General features: G+C 46.9%; 1 long non-coding RNA gene across 1 annotated transcript; it reads left to right on the top strand.

Annotated features, from left to right (window-relative positions):
* The first annotated feature begins 7,157 nt into the window (after nt 1-7,157).
* Nucleotides 7,158-10,429, top strand: LOC132389887 (uncharacterized). Its single transcript, XR_009510716.1, has 5 exons — nt 7,158-7,280; nt 9,272-9,327; nt 9,721-9,785; nt 9,981-10,022; nt 10,352-10,429. It is a non-coding gene; the product is annotated as an uncharacterized LOC132389887 (long non-coding RNA).
* The last annotated feature ends 11,869 nt before the right edge of the window (nt 10,430-22,298 follow it).

The following is a 22,298-nucleotide window of genomic DNA, read 5'->3' as shown; positions in this document are numbered from 1 at the left end:
CAAATCTTGATTGACTTGATTGCACTGGAATTTAGAAGGCTGAGAGGGGATCTGATTGAGACATATAAGATTATTAAGGGATTGGGCACGCTGGAGGCAGGAAGCATGTTCCCGCTGATGGGTGAGTCCCACTAGAGGCCACAGTTTAAGAATAAGGGGTAGGCCATTTAGAACTCAGATGCGGAAAAACTCTTTTTCACCCAGAGAGTGGTGGATATGTGGAATGTTCTACCCCAGAAGGCAGTGGAGGCCAAGTCTCTGGATGCATTCAAGAGAGAATTAGATAGAGCTCTTACAGATAGCAGGGTCAAAGGATATGTGGAGAGGGCAGGAACGGGGTACTTGTACCTCTTCTAGGACAGATGTTACCAGTACAAAAAAGGACAGGTTGCACTTGATTCCCAGGGCGACCAATATCCTGGTGGGGAGGTTTGCTAAGGCTACTGGGGGGAGTTTAAACTTGAATTCCTGACGGGTGAGAGCCAAACTGAAGAGACTCGGGAAGAAGCGGCTGGCTTACAAATAGACAGTGTGAGACGGAGGAAAGGCAGGTGATAGGAAAGGGACACGCTCAGCCTAAATGTTTATTTAAAATGTCTATTTTAATGCAAGGAGTGACGTGAACAAAGCGGATGAGCTTATAGCTTGGATCAGTACTTGGAGATATGATGTGCTGGCAATTACAGAGACGTAGATGCGTCGGGGCAAGAGTGATTACATCAAGTGCCGGGTTTTCGATGTTTCAGAAAGGACAGGGAGGGAGGCAAAAGAGCTGGGACGTGGCACTGTTGATCAGAGATAGTGTCACGACTGAAGACAAGGTGGATGCCATGGAGGGATTGTCTACGGAGTCCCTCTGGGTGGAGGGTAGGAACAGGAAGGGTCAATAACTTTACTGGGTGTTTTTATAGGCCGCCCAGTATTAACAGCGATATCGAGGAGCAGACAGAGAAACAGATCCCGGAGGGGTGTAATAATAACAGAGCTCTCGTAATGGGAGATTTTAATTTCCCAAATATTGATTGGCATCTCCATAGAGCAAGGGGTTTAGATGGGGTGGCGTTTGTTAGCTGTGTTCAGGAAGAATTCTTGATACAATTTGTAGATAGGTCTTCAAGGGGAGAGGCTGTACTTGATCTGGTATTGGGAAATTAACTTGGTCAGGTGTTAGATCTCTTAGTGGGAGTGCATTTAGGAGATAGTGATAAATTGGAAACAGATCTTCTCAGGGGAAGGTACGGAAGAAATGTGGCAAATGTTCGGGTGATATTTCCGTGGGGTTCTGAATCGGTCTGATCAGGGACAGTCAGCATCGCTTTGTGAAGGGCAGATCGTGTCTAACAAGCCTGATAGAGTTCTTGCGATTGCATGATGGGTGATATTAAGTTAGGAACTGCGCAGGGACTAGACAGGGGGATTTTACCGAATGTGGGTCATGTGAACTAAGGGGAGAGAGGATCGATAAGATAGTTCTCTTTTGAAGTCCTTAAGACCGACTGGTGATCGTAAAGAGTTGAACGGAACGGTGAGGTACAGACAGGATGTAAATTGTTAATCAGTTTCCAGGGCAGAGAAGGCAACAAAGATGAAAGGGGTTTCATTTCAAGCGGTGGCGACAATCAAAGATCTCACACAGAGCTTGATGCTGATGTAGAAAGATCAGCCGGAGGGATTGGTAGATGCGGACGTAATCGGGTTGTTTAAAATCGATTTGGTCAATTGCGATGAAACAAGAGCGAGTAAATGCTACCACCTCAGGCAGAATATTCGGTGGGATAAACCAGTTGGGGCAAAGGTCCTGATTCAGCTTTGTGTGACTCTAACTGTTAGTGTCTTTGCTGAACCAACCGTTGATTAGTACACTATGCTCGTTGAGATCAGAGGCAGAGATGTTGAAACACCAGCTCGCAGACCGTTGCCTTTTTGGCCGTAATAAGCTGATTCTGTTTCCGAAATTGCTCAACATACATCCTGAACATGTCCCCTTCTCGGAAGGCATGAACACGTAGACTGGAAATGTGCATCAGTGGTGGATTGAATTGCAACAGTCGGTTGCTAAGATACAAACCACAGTTTCGTGAGGGTTTGACTTCCTTCACAGGAGGCGGCGGAAGTCTGAAGCGCGTTGATCACAGGAGTACTGATCCGACCATGGATTCAAAACTCTCATCACTGTCAACTCCAACGCCAGTTACAGACCAACAAGAGGTGTGCGTGAGGGGCCCTTGCTGTTCCAATGTACTTCCGTGTTTCCCCGTTGGAAACTCTGCAAGCATCAACACCAGTGTGATTCAAGGACACAACAGAAATGGAGAGCGTTGCCCAACAGTTAACAGAACTGAAGATATGAAACTGAGCTGCAAGATTTCCTCTTGCGAATGAAACGGGGACAGCTGGCGGCTCAGCTTCAGTAACTTCTCAGTCAGGATGCGGGAATGATGGTGTTAAATGCTGAGCTGCATTTAAAACATTACAGCGGTGCTCTGGCAGGATAGCTTAGAGGGCTCGTCAAGGGAGGCTTTTTGGGTGGAATTGAAGAACGGGAAAGATGGAATAACACTTACAAGGTGGTATTATAAACCACCCAATATGGAGCGAGACTTGGAGGAGAAAATCTGCATGGAAATAGCAGATATTTGTAGTAAGCAGAAGGTTGTGATCGTGGGAGATTTTAATTTTCCACACATAGACTGGGAAGCCCATACTGTAAAAGGGCTGGATGGTTTGGAGTTTGTAAAATGTGTGCAGGATAGTTTTTTTGCAGCAATACATAGAGGTACCGACTAGAGAAGGGGTACTGTTGGATCTTCTGTTAGGGAATGAAATAGGTCAGGTGATGGCGGTATGTGCTGGGAAGCACTTCGGGTCCGGTGATCACAATGCTATTAGTTTCAATATAATTGTGGAGATGGGTAAGACTGGACCCAGGGTTGAAATTTTCGATTCGTGAACGGCTAACTTTGAGGAGATGGGAAAGGATTTAGAAGGAGTGGATTGGGACAACTTGTTCTATGGGAAGGATATAATAGAGAAATGGAGCTCATTGAGTGTACAGAATCTTTATTTTCCTGTTCGGTTGAAAGCAAAGGTTAAAAGTTTGAGAGTACCATGGCTTTCAAGGGATATTGGAAACTTGTTCGGAAAAAAAGAGATATCTGCAATAAATACAGGAAGCATGGAGGAGATGAGGGGCTCGAGGAATATAAAGAAAGTAAAATCAATCTTAAGAAAGAGATTAGAAAAGCTAAAAGAAGATATGAGGTTGCTTTGGCAAGTAAGGTGAACATAAATCCGAAGGGTTTCGATAGTTATATTTATAGTAAAAGGATAGTGAGGGATAAAATTGGTACCTTAGAGAATCACAGTGGTCAGCTACGTGTGGAGCCGAAAGAGATGGGGAGATTTTGAACAATTTCTTCTCTTCGGTATTCACTAATGAGAAGGATATTGAATTGTGTAAGGTAAGGGAAACAAGTAGGTTAGTCATGGAAACTATGACGATTAAAGAGGAGGAAGCACTGGCGCGTTTAATGGAGATGAAAGTGGATAAATCTCCGGGTCCTGAAAGGATATTCCCTAGGATCTTGAGGGAAGTTGGTGTACAAATAGCAGGGGCTCTGACAGAAATATTTCAAATGTCATTAGAAACGGGGATGCTGCTGGAGGGTTGGGGTATTGCTCATGTGGTTCCATTGTTTCAAAAGGGTGCTAAGAGTAAACCTAGCAATTATAGGCCCGTCAGTTTGATATCAGTGGTGGGTAAATTAATGGAAAGTATTCTTAGAGATGGTATATATAATTATCTGAATAGACAGGGTCTGAGTAGAAACAGTCAGCATGGATTTGTGTGTGGAAGGTCATGTTTGACAAACATTGAATTTTTTGAAGAGGTTACGAGGAAAGTTGATAAGGGTAAAGCAATGGATGTTGTCTATATGGAATTCAGTAAGGCATTTCACAAGGTTCCGCACAGAAGATTAGTTAGGAAGGTTCAATCTTTAGGTATTAATATTGAAGTAGTAAAATGGATTCAACAGTGGCTGAATTGGAGATGCCAGAGAGTAGTGGTGGATAACTGTTTGTCAGGTTGGTGGCCGGTGACTAGTGGTGTGCCTCAGGGATCTGTCCTGGGTCCAATGTTGTTTGTCATTTGCATTAACGATCTGGACGATGGGGGTGGGGGGGTAAATTGGATTAGTAAGTATGCAGGTGATACTTAGGTAGGTGGCTTTGTGGATAATGAAGCAGGTTTTCAAATCTTGCAGAAATGTTTAGGCCAGTTAGAAGAGTGGGCTGAACGATGGCAGATGGAGTTTAATGCTGTTAAGTGTGAAGTGATACATTTTGGTAGGAATAATCCAAATAGGACATACATGGTAAATGGTAGGGCATTGAAGAATGCAGTAGAACAGAGTGATCTAGGAATAATGGTGCATAGTTCCCTGAAGGTGGAATCTCATGTGGATAGGGTGGTGAAGAAAGCTTTTGGTATGTTGGCCTTTATAAATCAGAGCATTGAGTATTCGAGTTGAGATGTAGTGTAAAAATTGTACAAGGCATTGGTAAGGCCAAATTTGGAGTATTGTGTACAGTTCTGGTCACCGAATTATAGGAAAGATGTGAACAAAATAGAGAGAGTACAGAGAAGATTTACTAGAATGTTATCTGAATTTCAGCATCTAAGTTACAGGGAAAGGTTGAAAAAGTACACTTTGAAGCGTAGAAGGTTGAGGTGGGACTTGAGAGAGGTATTTAAATTTATGAGGGGATAGATAGAGTTGATGTGGATTGGCTTTTTCCGATTGAGAGTTGGGGAGATTCAAACAAGAGGACATGAGTTGAGACTGGGGGGCAAAAGTTTAAGGGTAACACGAGGGGGAATTTCATTGCTCAGTGACTGGTAGCTGTGTGAAACGAGCTTCCAGTAGAAGTGGTAGAGGCAGGTTCGGTATTGTCATTTAACGTAACATTGGATAGGTATATGGACAGGAAAGGAATGGAGGGTTAGGGGCAGAATGCGGGTCAGTGGGACTAGGTGAGAGTAACCGTTCCGCACGGACTAGAAGGGCCGAGGTGGCCTGTTTCCGTGCTGTAATTGTCATATGGTTATATGGTAAATATGTTGTTCACCGTAAGTGACAGCTGTAAAACTTTAAACTCTGTGCCGGAATTTAGTTCAATCAGGAATGAAACCTGATATCGAAAGGCATGGGGGATAAGAGCTATGAATGTAGACAATCTTCAGTTGGCGGCATCCAAATATTGCGGACGTGTTGTAGGTAAAAGCAAGTGAAAAACTATTTGCATTTTAATTGTGTTTACAGAGCCAGTGAGTGGGGTTGCCGTGGTGACCAATGATTCCACTCCCCTGGAAAACCTCGACACCATCGCACTGAGTTGTGACGCGTCGGGCACTGTTCAGACACAGACATGCTTCAAGGATAACCAACCCATCCAGGAAAAAGACAGAGTATTTACATCTTTCGGCAACTCGAAACTGACTGTAATCACTGTGAACAGAAACGACGCAGGGACGTACAAGTGCATCGCCAGCAACTCTTTCAGCGGTGGCGCTGGAGAGACATACGTGCAAGTTTACTGCGGCTGCACAGGTGAATAACAACATTCATTTTTTTTGTATCGGTAAGCACTATAACAAACATACTTTCTCAATGTATAGATGGGTAAAAGAAGGTCCGAATTGTACCGGAGCGTCTAGTTGTTTAAAATATTGTTTTAAACCTGAAAATGCTCTGTCAGTCCCCTGGTGAACAGCGGGAACAATCTCCTGCAGACGGGGCAGGAACTCACCCTTGTCTCAGTGACAATGGGAACAATCTCCTGCAGACAGGGCAGGAACTCACCCTTGTCTCAGTGACAATGGGAACAATCTCCGGCAGACAGGGCAGGAACTCACCATTGTATCAGTGACAATGGGAACAATCTCCTGCAGATAGGGCAGGAACTCACCCTTGTGTGAGTGACAATGGGAACAATCTCCGGCAGACAGGGCAGGAACTCACCATTGTCTCAGTGACAATGGGAACAATCTCCTGCAGACAGGGCAGGAACTCACCCTTGTGTCAGTGACAATGGGAACAATGACTAGTGATGTGTCACTGGGATCAGTGCTGGGTCCATTGTTATTTGTCATCTATCTCAATGATCTGGATGAGAATGTGGCAAATTGGATCAGCAAATTCACTGATGATACAAAGATTGGAGGTGTAGTGGACAGTGAGGAAAGCTTTCAAAGCTTGCAGAGGGATTTGGACCAGTTGGAGGAATGGTCTGAAAAATGGCAGATAGAGTTTAATGCGGACATGTGATAGGTATTGCACTTCCGAAGGTCAAATCAAGGTAGAACATACAATGCAAATGGTAGGACACTGAGGGGGGCAGTAGAGCAGAGGGATCTGGGAGTACAGATACAAAATTCCCTAAAAGTGACGTCACACGAAGATAGGGTAGTAAAGGGAGCTTTTGCTACATTTGCCTTTATAAATCAAAGTATTGAGTATAAGAGTTGGAATATAATGGTGAGGTTGTATAAGAAATTGGTGAGTCCGAATTTGGAGTATTGTATGCAGTTTTGGTCACCTAATTACAGGAGTAATTACAGGAGTGCAGAGAAGGTTTACAAAGATGTTGCCGGGACTTGAGCAACGGAGTTACAGAGAAAAGTTGAATAGGTTAGGACTTCCCTGGAGCGGAGGAGAATGAGGGGTGATTTGATAGAGATGTATAAAATTAGGATGGGTATAGATAGAGTGAATGCAAGCAGACTTTTTCCACTGAGGCTAGGGGAAAAAAAAACAGACGTCATGGGTTAAGGGTGAAGGGGGAAAAGATTAAATGGAACACAAAGAGTGGTGGGAGTGTGGAATAAGCTGCCAGATGAAGTTGTAGATGCGGGCTGACTTTTGACATTTGAGAAAATCTTGGACAGTTATATGGGTGAGACGGGTTTGGAGCGATATGGCCCAGGTGCAGATCTGTCGGACTAGGCAGAAAAATGGTTCGGCACAGCCAAGAAGGGCCGAAAGGCCTGTTTCTGTGCTGTGATGTTCTAAGGTTCTATAAAATCCATTTGACACCGAAAAAGACGGGTTTGCGCAATCTAAGATACATATTTGTTGTTTTTTTGTGTGTGTGTTAGCCCCAGAAACAGGCGACAATTTCACCCTAGGCGCTGCCGCGATCGTGGGTGAACTGGGTTCTCTTGCCGGAGGACTGATCGGCGGAGTCTGCGCATGGTTATTCGCAAGGAAAATTGGCGGGTAAATGCCCTTTTCTCCGAATATCGCTTCTTCTTCTAATTATTGCGGGAGATCTTTATTTTGCAGAAGTGGGATATTGGAAGGTTTAACGGGAACCGATGACCGAAGCAATTTACACAAGCCGGAGCTGGAGGAAACTGGCGAGTCGGGCATTACTGGTGGGGGAACATGAACCGACGGCCTTTGTGGAAGGAGATTGACTGACATCAGTGGCTGGGAAGTTGTTGGAATCTATAGTTAGGGTTGAGATTAGGGAGTACCTGGAGGCACACGACAAGATAGGCTAAAGCCAGCATGACAAACCCTTTTGAGGAAATTACTAGCAGTGTAGACAAAGGAGATAAAGTAGATGTGGTTAATTGGATTTTCCGAAGGCCTTTGACAAGGGGCCACTCATGAGGCTGCTCACCAAGTTAAGAGCCAATGGAACAGCAGGGAAGTTACTAGTGTGGGTGGAGCATTAACTGTTCGGCAGAAAACAGAGAGCGGGAATAAAGGGATCCTATTCTGCCTGGCTGCTGATTACTAGTGGAGATCCACAGGGCTCGGTGCTAGGACCGCTACTTTTCACGATGTATGTCAATGATGTGGGCTAAGGGATTCATAGATCTGCGGCTAGGTTTGCCCTTGATACAAAGAGAGGTGGATGAACCGGTAGCGTTCAGGAAACAGAGAGCCTGCAGAGAGAGCAAGATAGTTTAGGGTAATTGACAAAGAAGCGGCAAATGAAATATGCTGTGGTAAAGTGTAGTTCATGCACTTTGGTGGAAGAAATAAACGGGCAGAATATTATTTAGATGGCGAGACAATTCAAAATCCAGTGATGCAAATAGACTTGGGAGTCCTTGTGCGAGATACCCTAAAGGTTAACCTCCAGGTGGAGTCGGTGGTGAAGAAGGTGAATGCAATGTTTGTACTCATTTCTAGAAGTATAGAATATAAGAGCAGGGATGTGATGTTGAGGCTCTATAAGGCATTCGTGAGACCACACTTGGAGAATTGTGTGCAGTCTTGGGCTCCTTATTTTTATAAAGGGTGTACTGACATTGGAGAGGGTTCAGAGAGGATTCACGAGAATGATTCCAGGAATGAAAGGGTTACCGTTTGAGGAAGGTCTGGGCTGCATTCCCTGGAGTTCAGGGGAATGAGGGGGGATCTCATAGAAACATTCCGAATGTTGAAAGGCCTGAACAGTTTAGATATTGCAAAGTTATTTCCCATGGTAGGGGAGTCTAGGACAAGAGGGCACGACTTCAGAATTAAGCACGTCCTTTTAGATCCGGGATGCGGAGAAATTACTTTCACCAAGGGGGATAAATCTGTGGAATTTGTTGCCACGAGCGGCTGTGGAGGCCAAGTCATTGGGTGCATTTAAGACAGAGATGGACAGGTTCTTGATTAACCAGGGTATCAAAGGGTATCGGGTAAAAGCAGGGGACATGGGACGACTTGAAGAATTGGATCAGCCCAGGGTTAAATTGCGGAACAGACTCGCTGAGCCGAATGGCCCACTTCTGCTCCTATCTCTTATGGTCTTACAGTCTTTCGGTGGGATGAACGAGGCTGAAAGATATTGACAAAGGACAGTGTTGTAAACGGGAACAGGATCAGGGGAACAAGAGTTTATCTTCCCAAGGACATGTTACATTGATCAGCAGTTCCGGAATTATCCCACAGATCAGGAGTCACCTGTGGTCAGAATCAGCATTGAGCTTTCCCCCTGAAATGGGAACATTTGTCTGAAAGACACTTTCCCCTGGAAAACCGTCATCCAGTTGGCCAAAGCAATTCTTTCTCTGTTAATCCCATTGTGGTCACTGTTGTTGCGATCGAGCAGGCCTGGAACCGGGCACCCGATAACCGGGACAGTATCAAGGAGTAACCGGGCAGAATGCAATGGAATGATTGGAGCCGTTCTCACTCTGTGTATCAGCGCAATAAAGTCAACTCCTCCGGAATTCATGTTTTGAACATTGTTTCTGTTCATTCAGGATCAAAGATCCCCCACAATCCCAGTACGACACGAGCATCGATTCCGGACGGAACAGTGAGTGAACTGCATTTCATCTGTTCTGTTACTGGGCCCCTGGAACTCTTAACATTTCATTTAGATATGGCAGTTCCTAGTGCACAGAATCTGCAGGGTTTCATCCGAGAGAATGGTCACGAATAATGTCGCTTGGGTTGTTGGGTTGTCCGGTTAAATAAGTGGACATTTTCAACACAGGATTACATTGGCGGGGCGGTATGGTATTTTCCTTTCTGTATCTGACCTAAATTATTGGCCGTCTATACAGGGGGTGACCGGTTTCTGGCGTTTGTGGGAATGTAGTTCGTGCTGTCGCTGGCATTTTGTTTTGTGGCCGCATTGACATCCGCTGTATTAACAACGGCCCATGATGCTCTTCACCGCTGTGACGTATCTGTACTGTTCCCGCAGGCACCTTGGATACAAACACCGTGAACTCATCGGGAACCTATGAAAATCTCTCAAGGGATGAACAGGTTGGATCTTTGTATTATGTTTATGATCTCAGTCATTGTTTCAAAGATAAGAAGATAAGTAATGTGATGGGTCGCGTCCGAGCAGCAATGAATGCGAAGATTGATACACTCGGGGTTTACACGTGGAGAGACAGAATACAATTGTCGAGCGCAAGGTTAAACGTCACAATATAAATCTTTAATTTCTCTTTCCAGGGCGCAAGGCACAATGCACAAGATGGAAACTCCACTTACACGGTGAGGGAATTATTTGCGTCTCTCCCTTTTTGAAGTAATTGTTTCCACTTCACACAGTAAGAAACAGACCCTGAAGTGAGACAATCGACAGCGAGAATGACGTCGAAGAGGCGGCAATGGGGGCCGCAGAAATGGCGGATGAACTCATGAAGTATCATGTGTTAGTCTGGACTGTGGAACACAACCTGGTCCCTCTGTCCCACGGTCTTTCCGAGCCGATTTGTTACATGTGTCCACGTCCTTTTCGGAGTTCTTTCAATTCTCCTCCCTCACAGACTGCGTTTGTTATTAACTTTTGCTAATCACAATGATTTATTTCCGTTTAACAGGGACTGGTTCTGGGGGATCGATCTGTTTACAGTGATCTGAAGAGGTAAGTGAGCAGAACACGAGGCTGTCGATGAAAAATGTGACTTGCAAAGGGAACATGTCCATTATGGCCAAGCCGATGAGTTGAGCAGAGCCCCGGCTGTGCGTGCTGCCAAGTTACCCAGTGATTAACAGATGAGAGACATGTAACACTGTGGGACTGGGGTCAGGCGTCGGCGGGCAGCAAACATTGTTATTCAGAGGAATAATGGTCCTGGGCCTGTGGCCTTGCGAAACAGACAAATTGTCTGCAAATTCTCTTTGACACCGAATAAGTAAATATCGCCCGTATTTGATCTCACCATCTTTATTTCCTTCCAGTTGCCGAGAGAGCCAACATGAATTGTTTATTTATTCCGTCAGATGACGTCACTGGTGAATAGAAGAGGACGGTTGGCCGGGAATTCACACATGAGAAGGACAACCCTCGTGGAAGAAGCCACCGTGCCACACGTCTCTTACTTTTTATATACGACCGTTATCCGTGTCTCCGGCATCTCTCTCTCGAGTGTCACATCTTCACTCCGAGACATCACTGAAGGGTGTGACACATTTTTTTATCGTAGCGGCTTAGTTCTCTCACTTCAACCTAGACTCCTCCAGCCCATGATAGGCAGCCTCACGCTTTCACCAACCTTTGCCCTCTCAACTTTGCTCTGCGTTACGATCTCAATAAACTCATTGTCCACATTATAGGCGGTTCAGTTTCTAAAGACATGTTTCGCACAGATCTGAAAAGCAGCAGTGTGTGACTCTCAACCTTCAGACAAACCTCTATTTTATCTTGTCCGGGAGACTGGTGCAGCGGCTGAAACGGTCACGTGACAATAATTCCAATGATTCCGCCCTTCCCGTCCCGGCTCTTCGTATCAGCAAGTTATAAGAATTAGCTCACTGAATAGTGAGCGGTATGATGTGAGTCTCGTCTTATCCAGCAACCAGATTTTTATCCGTGACATCCAGCCCTACTTGTTTTGGGATCATTCTCCAATGTTAAAAAGTTTCAAAGGTAGAATCTAATGTCAGAAAATCGTATACTTGTATACAGCCGATTGGAACACGCCCTCTGATACATAATGCATAGCTATCGCTCTCTGTATATTCAACTTTCTCATCCACGATTTCACCGCTGAATGATTTAATTGTTTCCCAACACTCACCAATTCCGCCTTCCCGGCACCTTCTAATGACCCCGAAGTCGGGTTCTTTAGAAATTTGTCTATTTCCATCTTTTCTGGTTTCCCGCCTGGTTATCCACGCAACTAGATCAGTTAAGGGACTTTTATCCCGATTCACTGGCACCCAAATTTATTTATCAATCCCGGACGAGCCCCCAATTTGTTAGTACCCCGTAACTGTGTGTCTAACCAGCAGAGAAAGAAGAATTTGTTGGAGTCTGGTGGTACTATACTAAAGGTGTTTGTTAATAAAAAATAAGCAAAAAACCATATCAATAATGCAAATAAACATATAAAACAAGTTAACAGTAATAAAGCTAAAAGTGTAGGAATAATAATAATCAATAATAAACAAGCTATCGATGTCTAGCGGTAAATAAATTGTCATAGAAAAGTATAAAGTTCAGTTCAGTTCATGAGTGCTTATGTCGTTATGGTTGTTGTATTGTAATCGTTGGAGAGAGAGAGAGAGAGAGAGAGAGAGAGAGAGAGAGAGAGAGAGAGAGAGAGAGAGAGAGAGAGAGAGAGCGCGGGCGGGATGTAACAGCTACAGTCCGGCAAACCTTCAAACCTTATTTTGCTTTCTTAATCTGTCGGATCGGTGTGGTCATTCAGTTGTGACCTCTTCGTCCTTCTGCTAGACCGTTCTTCTGTGATAGACTTGTCACTCTGGCATGTGTGGACACACACACAAGTCCCCACCGGCCCTGCTTTGACACTGTGAGCTTTACTGACCGATCTCCTGGTTCGGTCTCAGGTGCCCCCACCTTTCCTGTGGGTTCCAACACTCAATCAGTGTCCACTGGTGTGTCTCCTGGTGTGTCTGAGGGGTGTCTCTCCAGACCTGACTTTTATCCCTACTCACCGGGTCTCAGCTCTCAATCAAATTTGAATGACTGTGTCCATCAAACCAGCACACTCCAGCTGTCCACTGAGGAATGTTAATGAGCAAAATGGTAGAAGATAAATAACCCTCGCAGAAGTCATAATATAGCAAATCAACAAGTCTCTCTCCCCTCTCCTATCTTTAGCAGATGTTCTTGCATAAGCAGGAAACTTTCCCGTGTATTTTGCTGCGTTAATTTTACCCGCTACCTTCACAAGCCCTCCAGGGCCTGCTGCAGTGAAGCATCCCCACAGCATGATGCAGCCACCACCATGCTTCACGGTAGGGATGGTGTGTTTTTGATTATATGTCTTGTTTGGCTTCGGCCAAGAGTAGGATTTTGTCTGATGGCCGAAAAGGCTTATTCTGGTTTCATCAGATCAGAGAAACATCTTCCAGCTGACATCAGCGTTTCCCACATGCCTCCTGGCAATCTCCAGCCGAGATTCCATGTGGGTTCCTGTCAACAGCGGCTTTCTCTTTGGCAGCCTCCCATAAAGCTGCGACCGGTGAGGCACCCGGGCAACCGTTGTTGTGTGCCCAGTCCCACCCATCCCGGATACCGGAGCTTGTAACTCCTCCAGAGTTGTCATGGGTCTCTTGGTGGCCTCTCTCACTCGTCCCCCTCTGGCATGGTCACTCAGTGTTTGCGAGCAGCCCGCTCTAAGCAGATTTACAGCTGTGCCATATTCTTTCCATTTCTTAATGATTGGCTTCATTGTCCTTCAAGAAGTATTCAGTGACATGGACGTTTTCATGCTTCAATCTCCTGACTGGTGATTGTCAGTCACCTTTCGAGGTGTTGCTTGGAGTGTTCCTTTGTGTTCATGGTGTAGTTTTGCCGGGATCCTGATCTACAGCAGCCGGACCTTCCAGATACAGATACAATTGATTTTACCAGAATCAATTGAAACACTTTTCACTGAACAGGGTGATCTCAAATTAACTAATCATGTGACTTCAAAAACCAATTGGCTGCACCTGTGATGATTTGGTGGTGGGAAAGTACTGAATATTAACAAAATCAATAATTTTGTGTTTTATATTGGTAATTAATTTAGATCACTTTGTAGAGGTTTGTTTTCACTGATACGAAAGAGTCTTTTTCTGTTGATCCGTATCATTACAGACGAGTTCAATCCGCTGTGATTGAACGTTGTACAGCAATAAAAGATGAAACTCCTCCAAGGCGGGTGAATTCTTTTTACAGACACTGCTGTTAGACAATGTTACATTTTTTTCTCATCAGATAGTATTAAACCTGTAGCAATTCATCGTCAAAGGCACATCATGCCTTACCAGCCTGATTTTTTTTTTTGAGGATGTAACTAAACAGATTGATGAAGGAAGAACAGTAGATGTAGTATTTCACGAATGGCATTTGATAAGGGACCACTTGCAAGGCCTATTGGGAACGTAAGAGTGCAGCGGATCCAAGGGGACATTACTTTGTGGCTCCAGAACTGGCTTACCCACAGAAGGCAAAGAGAGGTTGTAGACGGGTCGTATTCTGCATTGAGGTCGGTGATTTTTATTCATGACCTGGGTGAGGAAGTAGAGGGATGGGTGAGTAAATTTTCTGATGACACCTTTAATAGTTTGGGGTTGTAGTGGATAGTGCGGAGGGCTGTCAGAGGTTACAGCGGGACATTAGTAGGATGCCAAACTGGGCTGAGAAGTGGCAGATGGATTTCAACCCAGATAGGTGTGAGGTGGTTCATTTTGGTAGGTCAAATATGATGGCAGAATCTAGTATTACTGGTAAGACTCTTGGCAGGTGGGGGATCAGAGGGATATTGGGTTCCGAGCCCATAGGACACTCAAAGTGTTTTGACTCTGTGGTTAAGAAGGCATACGGTGTATTGGCCTTCAGCAATCGTGGGACTGAGTTTAGGATCCGAGAGGTACTATTGCAGATATAGAGGACCCTTCAACCGTCTCCGGTTTCTTCCACCGTCTGAGGAGAATGAGGCACCACACAGCCGGTATGTACAGACCAGGTAAAATCCTCGGTGATGTTTACATCAATAGTGGTGAGCATGTCTCCATTCCTCCTGTCGTTCACAGCCTGCTTCTTCCCTTCTGCGACATTGCAGAAGAGGTTGTTTTAGAAACATAGAAAACCTACAGCACAACACAGGCCTATCGGCCCACAAAGCTGTGCCGAACATGTCCTTACTTTAGAACTAGCTAGGCTTTACCCAACCCCTCTACTTTTCTAAGCTCCAGGTAGCCATCCAAGAGTCACTTAAAAGACCCTATCGTTTCCGCCACCAACGACGCCGCCGGCAGCCCATTCTACGTAACAAACTTACCCCTGACACCTCCACTATACCTACTCCCCAGCACCTTGAAACTGCTCTCTCGTGATAGCCATTTCAGCACTGGGGAAAAGCCTCTTACTACCCACACGATCAAAGTCTCTCATTATCTTGTACACCTGTCAGGTCACATCTCATCGTCCGTCGATCCAAGGGAGAAAAGGCCGAGTTCACTCTCCCCATTCTCATAAGGCATGCTCCCCAATCCAGGCAACATCTTTGAAAATGACACTTTCTATGGCTTCCACATCCTTCCTGTAGTGAGCTGACCAGAACTGAGCACAGTACTCCAAGTGGGTTCTGACCAGGGCCCTACATTGCTGCAACTTTACCTCTCGGCTCTTAAACTCAATCTCACGATTGATGAAGGCCAATGCACCGTATGTCTTCTTAACCACAGAGTCAACCGGCGTAGCAGCTTTGAGTGTCCTATGCACTCGGACCCCAAGATCCCTCTGATCCTCCACACTGCCAAGATGCTTAGCGTTAATGCTATATTCTGACATCATATTTGAACTACCAAAATGAACAACCTCACACTTATCTGGGTTCAACTCCATTTGCCACTTCTCAGCCCAGGTTTTCATCCTATCAATGTCCCGTTGTATATTCTGACAGCCCTCCATACTATCGACAACAACCCTAAACTTTGTAGTCATCAGCAAATTCACTAACCCATCCCTCCACTTCCTTATCCAGGTCATTTATAAAAATCATGAAGAGTAAGGGTCCCAGAACAGATCCCCCAGGCACACCGGCCTCCATGCAGAATATGACCCGTCTACAACCATTTTTTTCTTTCTGTGGAGAAACCACTTCTTGGTCCTCAAATCCTACTTATGCCTACTTATTTACTCAATAAGCTTGGCATATGATACATTATCAAATGCCTTGCTAAAATCCATATACAATTGCTCTTCCCATCCCCCTTCCTGCTGTCCGATTCCTCTTCCCCATTCCTCTTCCTCCTGTGGCATCCCTCTTCCCATCCCCCTTCCTCCTGTCCGATCCCTCTTCCCATCCCCTTTCCTCCTGTCCGATCCCTCTTCCCCATTCCTCTTCCTCCTGTGGCATTACTTTCTCCCTCACACTTCCTCCAGTGGCATCCCTCTTCCCATCCCCCTTCCTGCTGTCCGATCCCTCTTCCCATCCCCTTTCCTCTTGTCCGATCCCTCTTCCCCATTCCTCTTCCTCCTGTGGCATTACTCTCTCCCGCACACTTCCTCCTGTGGCATCCCTCTTCCTATTCCCCTTCCTGCTGTCCGATCCCTCTTCCCCATTCCTTTTCCTCCTGTGGCATTACTCTCTCCCGCACACTTCCTCCTGTGGCATCCCTCTTCCCATCCCCCTTCCTTTTGTCCAATCCCTCTTCCCATCCCCCTTCCTCCTGTGGCATCCCTCTTCCCATCCCCCTTCCTCCTGTCCGATCCCTCTTCCTCATTCCTCTTCCTCCTGTGGTATTACTCTCTCCCACATACTTCCTCCTGTGGCATCCAACTTCCCATCACTATTCCGCCATCTATTTAGCCGCCTACGCCAGATTTCCCCGGTGGGTCTTTTTCCCGCCATTCTTTCCTGACCACTCACGTCAGGAAGGTTTTTTTTCCTGAACGTTAGAGAATGTGTGGAGCCTATAAGGTCACACCGACAGACGAAATTACTGACATTTGGTGAATACCGTGGAGCTGGTCAGTGAGGGACATTGACAGTGATGGGACTCCGATCAGTGATTGACTGAAGGGTTTAATGTTTCCTGAAATATTCGAGTGAGAGAAATACCCCCAGACCCGCGGTTTGAATCACTTTGTTCATCAATTTGTCTGTTTGTGTTTAGAATTGTGGGCAATAAACTGGGAGATTCAGGAGTGAAACTGGCGTCTGCGGCTCTGATGAACCCGGAGTGCAAAATACTGAAACTGGAGTAAGTACCAGAATGTGGCAGATTGTGTTTACAGTCGCTAGGTGCCTGACACTGAGCATTAAAGTGATCAGTAATTGTGTTACTGATAAACACTGGGGATTTGTACCGTCTCCTGTCTCTCTTTGTCCTTCTCCCTCACTCTCTCTCATCTCCAGGCTCCAATGTCGGTCTCACAGATTCTGGGGCCGATGATCTCGTCTCCGCGCTCAGTACAAACCCATCACTAACGGATCTGAGCCTGAAATCAAACTTTCTGACAGACCGATCTGTCCCCGCTCTCCGCCGCCTCCTACTGAACCCTCCGGAGACTGAAGTGGATCCAGTGAGTGTTTGTGTTAATGTTCAATGTGATAAAATATCAGCGGATCCGCGGGTTTTCTGGTGATATTTGTCTGTGAGTGTTGTTGAAACATTAACCCCGGTCCCCTGTTACTGACACTGTTGTGTGATCTGTTTATTTCATCTTTATTCTCCCATCTGTTTCAGGCTGGGGGGGAATCAGTTCAGTGAGACCGGGAGGAAGGAACTGAGATCTCTGTGGGGAGTCAGACCCGGACTGACAGTGGATCTGTGAACATCTGAATGTGGTGAATCGGTTCAGTGAGACCGGGATGAAGGAACTGAGATCTCTACAGGGAGTCAGACCCGGACTGATGGTGGATCTGTTCATCAATTTGTCCGTTTGTGTTTAGACTGAACAATAATAAACTGGGAGATTCAGGAGTGAAACTGGTGTCTGCGGCTCTGAGGAACCCGGAGTGTAAAATACAGAGACTGTGGTAAGTACCAGACTGTGGGAGATTGTGTTTACAGTCACTGGGTGTCTGACACTGAGCATTAATGTGATCACCAATTGTGTTACTGATAAACACTGGGGATTTGTACCGTCTCCTGTCTCTCTGTGTCCTTCACCCTCACTCTCTCTCTCATCTCCAGGCTGAGCGGTGTCGGTCTCACAGATTCTGGTGCCGAGGATCTCGTCTCCGCTCTCAGTACAAACCCATCACTTACGGATCTGAGACTGGCATCAAACTCGCTCACAGACGGATCTGTGCCCACTCTCCGCCGCCTCATACTGACCCTCCCGAGTCTGAAGCGGATCCTATGAGTGTTTGTGTTAATGTTCAATGTGCTATAATATCAGCGGATCCGCAGGTTTTCTGGTGATATTTGTCTGTGAGTGTTGTTGAAACATTAACCTCGGTCCCCTGTTACTGACACTGTTGTGTATTCTGTTTATTTCATCTTTGTTCTTCCATCTGTTTCAGACTGACGAGTAATCAATTCAGTGAGACTGGGAAGGAGGAACTGAAGTTTTGCCCGGATACCAGAGCCGGAGGTCTTGTGTGACTGTGAACTTCTGAATGTGTGAAAAATCCTCATCGACGGGACGGGGACATTTTGGCCGACTTCCTGGCATCGCCTTTAATGGCCGCCTTCCCCTTTAAGGGCCACGCTTCAGGTAATTCCCAACTTCTGAAACGACGCTGGCTCCAGCCGAGCACTCTGTGACGTAAGAGGAGGTCCCGCACCCACGTGACTCCGCCGCCTGTCCGGTGACGCTGCATACGCCGTGTTGTTTGCTCTCGGGAGATCAGCCGGAATTTCACACACAGGAAGAGCCCGGGGGGCCGGTGCTCAGACTGAGAAACCAGTACCCGATTGTGGAATTATCCGGGGAGAGAATCTTTTTGCGCACTTTGGTCAGAGGACGCTGCATTCGACAGTCTGGCCAATATAATGACGTTAAATTGGCAAATCCCTCGGCAGTGACCCTGGATCAGCAGCGATCTCGGACACGGCCCTGAAGTGTGATTTTCTGACCGCCGGTTCCCGGATGCGGAGTGACGGTGAGAAACGGGACTGAGGATTCAACCTGTCACTCGTTGTCGCCGGACAGTTAATTGTGTGTGACTGTGGGGGAATCGGGGGCAGCTTATTCATTCCCGCTCGTCCACGCGCTCTCCTTTCTCCCTCGCCCACTCTCCTTTCTCTCTCGCCCACTCTCCTTGCTCCCTCGCCCACTCTCCTTGCTCCATCGCCCACTCTCCTTTCTCTCTCGCCCACTCTCCTTGCTCCCTCGCCCACTCACCTTGCTCCCTCGCCCACTCTCCTTTCTCTCTCGCCCACTCTCCTTGCTCCCTCGCCCACTCTCCTTTCTCTCTCGCCCACTCTCCTTGCTCCCTCGCCCACTCTCCTTTCTCTCTCGCCCACTCTCCTTGCTCCCTCGCCCACTCTCCTTTCTCTCTCGCCCACTCTCCTTTCTCTCTCGCCCACTCTCCTTGCTCCCTCGCCCACTCTCCTTGCTCCCTCGCCCACTCTCCTTTCTCCCTCGCCCACTCTCCTTTCTCCCTCGCCCACTCTCCGTGCTCCCTCGCCCACTCTCTCTCTCGCCCACTCTCCTTTCTCTCTCGCCCACTCTCCTTGCTCCCTCGCCCACTTTCCTTGCTCCCTCGCCCACTCTCCTTTCTCCCTTGCCCACTCTCCTTGCTCCCTCGCCCACTTTCCTTGCTCCCTCGCCCACTCTCCTTTCTCCCTCGCCCACTCTCCTTTCTCCCTCGCCCACTCTCCTTTCTCCCTCGCCCACTGTCCTTTCTCCCTCGCCCACTCTCCTTGCTCCCTCGTCCACTCTCCTTTCTCCCTCGCCCACTCTCCTTTCTCCCTCGCCCACTCTCCTTTCTCCCTCGCCCACTCTCCTTGCTCCCTCGCCCACTCTCCTTTCTCCCTCGCCCACTCTCCTTTCTCCCTCGCCCACTCTCCTTGCTCCCTCGCCCACTCTCCTTTCTCCCTCGCCCACTCTCCTTGCTCCCTCGTCCACTCTCCTTAGTCCCTCGCCCACTCTCCTTTCTCTCTCGCCCACTCTCCTTGCTCCCTCGCCCACTCTCCTTTCTCTCTCGCCCACTCTCCTTTCTCCCTCGCCCACTCTCCTTTCTCCCTCGCCCACCCTCCTTGCTAGCTCGCCCACTCTCCTTGCTCCCTCGCCCACTCTCCTTGCTCCCTCGCCCACTCTCCTTGCTACCTCGTCCACTCTCCTTTCTCCCTCGCCCACTCTCCTTGCTCCCTCGCCCACTCTCCTTTCTCCCTCGCCCACTCTCCTTTCTCCCTCGTCCACTCTCCTTACCCGCCTCATCCAAGCGCATCTGTGCGCCGACCCTCCGCTTCCACCCCGGCCCCTCCATGTTCCATCTAAACATCTCTAAGATTGCCCACTGCATCTGTCTCAACCGGCATCCCCTGCAGTGAATCCGAGGCACCCACCGCAGTCTGTTTTGAAAAAAATACGCAAACTGTCACATCTCCTTTGAATAATTCCATTTTATCTTAAATTTCTGACCCCTGCTATTTGACATTGCAAAAGATATACCCACCGTCCACTCCAGGTGTGCCTGAAAACCCTCTATTAGATCAACCGACAGCCTCCAAGCTTGCCCTAAGCTCTCGTTATAGCACATGCACTTTGATCCAAGGCTGTATCCTGCTAAATTTCGTCTGCATCCTCCGCAAAGTCGCGACATCTTTCCTGCATCTCCTCCTTCCGCAGCCGGTCTTGGGACCGTCCATGACGGAATTGTTTAAAATCAGCTCCTGAGCAGCGACGGTGCCTGGGCCCTCAGATGAGAAGTCCAGTGTTCCGCGGTGTGAGATCGCCCATCGCTGCCAATACAACGGACTGGAGCGCCACCATCTGGCCGAACAGCGATGGTGCGTCTGCAATCGAAGTCCTGAGCGCCCATCACTGTCAGGCTGGGAGAGAAATTAGCGAACTGGTCTTCACCGCAAGAAACCGAGCGTTTAATGCTTTCCTTTCCCTCTAAGCTCTGTTCGCTTGAATGTTTGGGAACTACCGACCTACTTCAGAGTCTGTCCGTCCGCGCTTGGCCATATTCGAAGGAAGTGATAGGTGACGCCATTTTTAAGCTCTGACTTGAGAATCACCTTTCTGAGATAGCGGCCACATCCGGATTTCAGGCCACACCGGTTAGTCTCCCGATACAGTGACACCATCCGAACTCCGAGACACTGCAGGCCAGTCATGATATGTGCACTACTGCGACCCCTAGCGCGTCAAGCGTGGGTGACAGCGATAAAACAAAAAGACGGACAGATATGCCATGTGAAGGGAGTGAATTCACCCAGGATTGAAGGTGAAACTGTTGGTGGATTGGTGGATAAATGTTTGTCAGGTTGGAGGTTGGTGACCAGTGGTGTGCCTCAGGGATCCGTATTGGGTCCAATGTTGTTTGTCATATACATTAATGATCTGGATGATGGGTTGGTAAATTGGATTAGTAAGTATGGAGATGATTCTAAGATATGTGGCGCTGTGGATAATGAAGTAGGTTTTCAAAGCTTGCAGAGAGATTTAGGCCATTTAGAAGAGTGGGCTGAAAGATGGCAGATGGAGTCTAATGCTAATAAGTGTGAGTTGCTACATTTTGGTATGAATAAACCAAATAGGACATACTTCGTAAAAGGTGCATTGAGGAATGCAGCAAAACAGAGTGATCTCGGAATAATGGTGCATAGTTCCCTGAATGTGGAATCTCACGTGGACCTGGTGATGAAGAAAGCTGTTGGTATGCTGGCCTTTGTAAAACACAACATTGAGTTTAGGAGTTGGGATGTAACGTTAAGATTTTACAAGGCATTGGTAAGGCCATATTTGGAGTATTGTGTACAGATCTGGTCACCGAATTATAGGAAAAATAACAACAAAATAGACAGAGAAGATTTACTAGAATGTTACCTGGGTTTCACCACCCAGTTACAGGGAAAGACCTAACAAGGTACGGCTTTATTCTTTGGAGCGTAGAAGGTTGAGGGGGACTTGATCGAGGTATTTAAAATAATGGGAAGATAGATCGAGTTGACGTGGATAGGTTTTTTCCATTGAGAGTAGGGGAGATTCAATCAAGAGGACATGATATGAGAGTTAGGAGGCAAAAGTTTAAGGGTAACACGAGGGGGAATTTCTTTACTCAGAGACTGGTCGCTGTGTGGGACAAGCTTCCAGTAGAAGTGGTAGAGGCAGGTTCGGTATTGTCATTTAAAGGAAAATTGGATAGGTATATGGACAGGAAAGGAATGGAGGGTTATGCGCTGAGTACAGGTCTGTGGGACGAGGTGTGAGTAAGCATTCGGCATGGATTAGAAGGGCCGAGATGGCCTGTTTCCATACTGTAATTGTTATATGGTTATCGATATTGTTAATCAATACATTAGCAAGCTAACACCAGTGGTGGCAGTTCCAACAACAATTGATCAGTTGATTGGCAATCTCCTGAGAGACATTCAGTGCTCAGCCGACTCTGTCGCTGTAAATGAAGAACTGAAAGTGTTTCAAACATTTAAATCGTCATTGTCTACACCTGAATTAAGATTCACTGCTACAGATAAACCATTTATCCGAGACGTTAACGATAAACACAGGATGGAAGTGACACTGGAAAATATAGTCTGAGACCCTGTTTCCATTTATGTTGCGGAAATCTACAATCCAACACAATACAGCTTGATATCTTCCTGAATGAACACTAGGGGGCAGCATCAACCACTCCTTGGACGCCGCAGCACATATTCTCCCGAGGTAGCGCACCAAAT

The sequence above is a fragment of the Hypanus sabinus genome, unplaced genomic scaffold (genome assembly GCF_030144855.1).
Source record: "Hypanus sabinus isolate sHypSab1 unplaced genomic scaffold, sHypSab1.hap1 scaffold_694, whole genome shotgun sequence".
Lineage (NCBI taxonomy): Eukaryota > Metazoa > Chordata > Chondrichthyes > Myliobatiformes > Dasyatidae > Hypanus > Hypanus sabinus.
This window is presented reverse-complemented; position numbering and strand designations above follow the sequence as displayed.